The sequence below is a fragment of the Mauremys mutica genome, unplaced genomic scaffold, assembly GCF_020497125.1.
Source record: "Mauremys mutica isolate MM-2020 ecotype Southern unplaced genomic scaffold, ASM2049712v1 Super-Scaffold_100095, whole genome shotgun sequence".
Taxonomy (NCBI): Eukaryota; Metazoa; Chordata; order Testudines; family Geoemydidae; genus Mauremys; species Mauremys mutica.
The window spans coordinates 1-6,324 of NW_025423264.1; the positions used below are offsets into that span (position 1 = coordinate 1).

General features: G+C 51.4%; 3 non-coding genes and 1 pseudogene across 3 annotated transcripts; 1 reads left to right on the plus strand and 3 right to left on the minus strand.

The window, feature by feature from the left end:
- Positions 1 to 431: 431 nt before the first annotated feature.
- Positions 432 to 504, minus strand: TRNAF-GAA. Its single transcript has one exon. It is a non-coding gene; the product is annotated as a tRNA-Phe (tRNA).
- A 1,736-nt stretch (positions 505 to 2,240) lies between these two features.
- LOC123358709 lies at positions 2,241 to 2,407 on the plus strand. Its single transcript, XR_006575776.1, has one exon. It is a non-coding gene; the product is annotated as a U1 spliceosomal RNA (small nuclear RNA).
- A 956-nt stretch (positions 2,408 to 3,363) lies between these two features.
- On the minus strand, positions 3,364 to 3,567 carry LOC123358696 (annotated as a pseudogene).
- A 2,217-nt stretch (positions 3,568 to 5,784) lies between these two features.
- Positions 5,785 to 5,857, minus strand: TRNAK-UUU. The gene has a single exon. It is a non-coding gene; the product is annotated as a tRNA-Lys (tRNA).
- Between the last annotated feature and the right edge of the window lie 467 nt (positions 5,858 to 6,324).

The window sequence follows — 6,324 nt, forward strand, 5'->3', positions numbered from 1 at the left end:
ACCTTTTCTTTCTTTATTAAAAGCTTTCTTTTTAAGAACCTGATTGATTTTTCCTTGTTTTAAGACCCAAGGGGATTGGGTCTGAACTCACCAAGGATTGGTGGGGGAAAAGGAGGGGGGATGGTTAATTTCTCCTTGTTTTAAGATCCAAGGAGTTTGGATCTGTGTTCCCCAGGAAAGGTTTTGGGGAAACAGAAAGTGTGCCAGACACTGATCTCTGGCTGGTGGCAGTGTTACCAGATCTCAGCTAGGAATTAAGCTTAGAAGGGTCCATGCAGGTCCCCACATCTGTAACCTAAACTTCAGAGTGGGGGAGGAAACCTTGACACCCATACTCTCTGTTATCCTGCTGAGGAGCTCAAAATCAGATGAAGGTGCTGCTGCCCTCCCAGAAAACAAGCCAACCCTGCACAAACAGGGATGAAAGGGCCTGCCAAAGCCTAGGATTGAACCAGGGACCTTTAGATCTTCAGTCTAATGCTCTCCCAACTGAGCTACTTTGGCAGCTGTATAGTAGCATTTTGGCCTGTTGCTTCTCTGTCTGGGAGGTTTTTTGCAGCAGTTGCACACAAAAAGGACGTCATTGTGAGCGGTCCACTGCTGCCTCAGGCCGGGACAGGAGGCCCTCACCACTCACAGGCTGGCCTCTTGCCTTCAGCCCAGCTGACGGAGCGCAGAGCTACGTGAGTCAATGGCAGGTCGAGTCGGGGCCGCGTAACCTGCCCTCTCGGTGCTCCGGGGCTAGGGTGGCTGGGACCATGCCGCCCCACTCTGGGGCTGGGAGGGAGGCTGCGGGCACCATGGGGCTGGGGCACTAGCCTGGGGCGGGAGCTGGCCCCTGCGGTGGGGGTGTCAGGGGCTCTGGACTCCAGTGGCGTTTGCGGAAGGGGCCATGCACCCTGAAAAAGATTCTTCGTGCTTCTTATAAGCCATAACGAATGGGACCCGCCTGCAACAGGGATCTGAGGCCTCCCCCCAGTCGGACCGGACGCTGTCAAATGCTGCCCCCTGGGGCTCTAGAGGAGGGGCAGGGAATGTGCCATGGGGCACCGCAGGACAGGTGCTTAACATTGCACTTGACTTAACTTGATGATGGGCTGCAGGACTCCGTGCCGGGGTGCGATGGTGCTTGGCCAGGCTGCGGATTTGACTCAGGCTTGGGCCGCATGGCCGCCCTTACCGATGGAGGAAAAGTAAGGTTCCCTGACAGAGACACGAGCAGCAAGCCAAGAGCTCTGCGCAGCCAACCAGGAAGCGGGAGGGAGGCGTCTTCTTCGAGCCGGCCTGTCCTCGTCCGCTCTCTGCCTTGCCGCTTGGGCGACAGGCAGAAGGGGAGCAAAACATGCCTGACTGAAGGTTTTGCCCACTCAGCTACTTCTGTACTGTGTATTTGACAGAAAACTCAGATCTTATTTTCACCAACCAGAAGATAGGAGATGTTTTGACACACTAAGGTCTGGTCAACACTACGAGTTTATTTTGAATTTAGCAGCATTAAACTGAGTTAACACTGCAGCCATCCTCACAACGAAGCCCTTTATTTCGATATAAAAGGTCCCCCCCTCCCATCCCAACCCTAATATCTATAACAGTACTTATCCTTACCCCGATGAGGGGAGTAGCGCTCAAATCACTATAGCCATTTCGGATTAGTGTTAGTGAGGCTGGTATTCTTGATGGTAATTGGCCGTCCGGGAGCTATAATCCTCACAACTCTAGGGCATCACTGCAAGTGTTCTAGAAATCAGGTTCCAGCATTGGTCGGTCCCCCTCCTTTTCTGAGCCTGGCTGCAGCCCCTGACCGCACCCCGCCGTGGAGAGCGGAAGCCCAAGCAGAGGCCTCCGGCGGGGACCGGGCGGCATTCCTTTGGCAAGGGCCCCTGGTGGGGCTGGCGGACGGGCTCCATCAGCGCCGAATATCCCGGGCTGGCCAAGGGGAGTGCGCAGGGCCGGGCAGGCAGGGGGAGGGGCCCGACGGGAGGGCCAGAGCCGCGGGAGCATGTGTGGCGAGCAGGAGCAATCGTGGGAGAGGCATGCGGGCTGCCAAGCAGGGCCAGAGTTTGGCACCTGGGACTCGGCGTGGAGAAGGAGTGGGGCCACGTGGGGGCAGATCCTGACAGTGGGGGCTGGTGTGGGTGGGCCAGGACGGCGTGAGGGCCTGGTGTCCCCCACCCTAGGCTGAGAGTGTGGGGTTAGCGAGGGCCGGGTGACAGCTGGGCAGTAGGAGCTAACTTAAACTTAAACTTACCTGGCAAAGGGGAGATCCCATGATCACCAAGGTGGTTTCTCCCAGGGTGAGGCTTATCCATTGCACTGCGGGTGTGTTGATCTCTGTGATTTCCCCAAATGTAGGAAACTCAACTGCAGAATTTGTGGTAGTGGGGGACTGCGTTTGCGCTCTCCCCTGGTACTTGGTGAAGGAAAGATAAACTGTCAGGGGGTTTGGCCTATAGAGCGCATCTACCTACCGTTCTTGTCTTTCTCATTGCTGAAGTTTTTCTTTTCTCTGGGGTTGTGGTTAATCTGACATGACCCCCCCCCCCATTTTTTTTGTTTTTTAGGACTGCTCACTTCTGTAGGTTGCTCTAGCATACTTAATTCCGCGGTGCTCTGTCTGGTCTCCAGGGGAGCTGCCTGAGTTTTTTTCCTCTCTTTTCACCTGCTTGTAGCCTTTGCTGTGTTTGCTCTTCCCACTGGCAGTTGGTCCAACACAGGAAACAAATAGTTTTTTTGTTAGGCGGTGGTTTGTTTTTTGTTTTTATTTTTGAAGCCCTGTTCCAGTCTTGGCCTTCACGAACATTCTCTGGCAAAGAGTTCCACAGATTGACTGTGGGTTGTGTGAAGAAATACTTCCTTTTCTTTGTTTTTAACCTGCTGCCTGTTAATTTAATTTGGTGACCCCTAGGCTCTTGTGTTATGAGAAGGAAGAGAACCAACACGTCCTTACTTTAAACTTTCTCCACAACCAGTTCATGAATTTTATAGACCTCCATTGTATCCCCCTTTTGTTGTCTCTTTTTCCCAGCTGAAAAGTCCCAATCTCATGGCTCTCTTCTGCTACATGAAGCTGTTCCAATGAGCCCCTCATCATTCTTGTTGCCACTTTTTTCTTGAATCTTTCCACTTCCAATATAATCTTCTTATTTTTCAGCTGGGGCATACAATGAACCTCGACCGTTTTATCAAACTCACAAAATGCTCCCAAGGAAAATCATAAACAATATTTTCTCATACAAGAAACCAAAACTCTGGACATTTCAATGACTTGGGGGGAAAATAAATAAAATCCACTTTCAGGAAGTATTACCAACACGTTAAAACTCTTTCTGCCTTTTCTAACCAGCAAACATATCTCCCCAAAATGGGAGGTGCACCAGGCCTGGAGAAAATGCAATACCCAGGGTTGATGCATGGAGTGGATCAGAGCCAAGCTCCTAGTCAAGCCCTCTGTTTCAAAAATCAATTTAATATACAGATCCTCAAATAAAGGACATATCAGATATTAAACTGATAAGGACCAGCTACTATGGCTTGATCTTAGCTTCCACGAGAGAGCCAAGAAACCAATGCCAAGACTGTGTGACAAACACGTTGCTATCTCGTGCCCCCACCGCTTTCAACCTCACCGTGACGAGCTCCCAGCCACGCCACGAACACCCTAAGGAGGTAACTCTAAGTCGAGGCTCACTTCCCACACGCGAAATGACTACCAGCTGGAAGAAGTCAAAGCAAGACCCCTTAACACACAAGTCTGTTCAACAGACGGTTCCCTTTACACTCCTAATGATGCACAAACCCACCCCACTGAGCTGTGACTAGCAATCTCTCACTGCGTGAACTCATACAGCAAACCCAGGGCCAAAGCAAGCCTATGCTGCGTTAGCGGGCCCTAAAACCCGGCAGCAAACCGCACACGCCTTGCAAAGGAGCAGGAGCCGGGATCATCGACCAACACACTCCATTGCGATTCTATCTGCCAGGCCCCCGGCATTGGACCTGCTGCTTTGGGTCTCCCTCTGCTGCAAAGTAGTCTCACCCTCAGACGGGCCTCGGGTTCGCTGAGACTGCCAGCTCACCCTGATTCCGGGGGAACAGCTTGAAACAGGCGCTGGCTGCCTGTGTCCACTCACTAAAGAGAGGCATCTCACCGCCCCTCTACTTGGGGTCAGGTTAAGAAAAGGCATCAAGTGGCCAGAGTGGATGACAACAGCTTACTTTCTGCAATGACAAGAAACTGAGGTGAGGCCAAGGCCAGGGGACGTCGTTCTTGTATTGGCCCAGGTTCTGGTGGGCGAGAGAGAGAAGCAAAATGCAGCTTCCTCTGTTTCTCCAGTCAGTAGTTGGGCCACAAGACAAGCTAGTCCGTTGTCTCTTGCGCTGGCCTGGATATCCTGGGACTGGGCGGCCCCGGCTATGGACTCTCGGGCATCACTGAGAGTGTTCTTCGAAATCAGGTTTCCAGCTTTGTCTCGCCGACCCTCCTTTTCTGAGCTGGGCTGCCAGCCCCTGATGCAAGCCACGCCACCCATGCCTTGCCAACCGGAGAGCGGGCCCAGCAGAGGCCTGGACTCCAAGTCCTCTGCTCTACTAGCTGAACCTATTGGAGGGCTGCCACCACTTTCAAAAGAAGATTGAAACGGTATGCACATTTCATTGAAGTGTTGAAGGGCCTTAATGGAGAGAGGAAATGATGTGGGTGTTAAAGGGACTCTTTAATCGAGCAGAGAAAGGCCTAACAAGACCCAATTGGCTCTGGAAGGTGAAAAGAGACAAATTCATATTACAGATAAGACCACAAATATTCAACAGTCATGGATGATTCCAATCACCACAGGAAAAAGCTACCAAGGAAAGTGGTGGGTTCGCCATCTCCTGATGTCATTTTAATGAAGACTAGATGCCTTTCTGGAAATGTGTTTACCCCAAAAGTAGCTATAGTGTGTCATACAGGAGGCCTTGTGATATGCAGGGTGGTCAGATTAGATGCTCTAATGGTCTCTTGCAGGCCATAAATGCTCGGACTAATTTCTGAAAAAAACTGCGATGCAAGCATTGGGAGCAGCGTCTGATGTTTTTCCTGGTCTAGCCGGCTTGCTGCCTTAGAACAACGGAACGCTATCCTTGAAGGTGGGCGTGATCACAGGGAGTAGCTCAAACCTCCAAAGTGCCTGGCTGGGTGCAGGACATCTGGCACAGGAAGGGAGGGGGTGTGGCAGTGACATCACAAAGTGACCTTTTGGCCCAGGACCTCAGACTATTTGGTCAAAGGTGTGTGGGGAGGTGGTGACCTCACTAGAGAGATTGCTTGACATTCAGGACAGGCATGGATGGATGGGCGGAGGGGCCAGGGAAACCTCAGAGACTCCTGTGGCGCTTTTGATTCAGCAAGTCTCCTTCTCGAGGTTCATCTCTTTGAGGACATGTGAGAGATTATGTCGGGTTCTACATAACGCTGAGCTTCCAGAGGAACCTCTTTCGATTTTTCTCCTTCCCTTTTAGTGAGTTTTTACTAGGGAAAACAGCCGTCCCTGTTTAGAAGGTAATGAGCCTCCTCGAGGGAATGTTTTTGTGGTGTGTGTGTGTGTGTGCAGAGGAGGAACATGCTCTATGCCCAGAGGACTTTATTCCTCCAGCCTGTGAGGACAGAGGGGCTGTCAGGAAGTTGCCCCTTCAATCCCCCCACACAAAGGCCCTTCTTAGGAAAGGCAAAATCCTGAAGAGAAAGAGTAACACCAAAGAAGACTCCAGAAAGTCAGATTCTTACAATCGTAGTGAGAAGTTTATCACCTGACCAGGGACTTGAACCCTGGACCCTCAGATTAAAAGTCTGATGCTCTGCCAACTGAGCTAGCCAGGCTCACGCAAGAAAAGTACAAGTTGGTGCAGAGGTGAAGCTAGTCAAGAAAAAGACAGATGGACACAATAGGGGAAACCTGCTGGCTCCTCTCTCCTTCTTCCCAGCCCTGGCCTGGTCTGGTATTAGTTGCTGGATAAAAAGACGGGGAAAATATCGGCATCTACCCAGCCTTTCATAGCTGTCACAAGACTCATACACAATACAGAGGTGCCCATATGGCAAGTGCCGAATGGTTGGATTGGCTAATGCAGCCTGTAGATGTCCAGGGCACACCTGGGATACTCGGAGGCCCAAGTGTACATCACCATCAATCATTTCGAAGGGATAATGATAATCGATGGGATAGGTTCGACAACTGACTCAGCCAGTTGCATACAAAGGTGCACGTTTGGCAACTACACTTGGGAAAAATTCTGGCGTCCATTCTCAGGCTTCTAGATTGGCCACCCAGGTCTAAGATGGTAGAA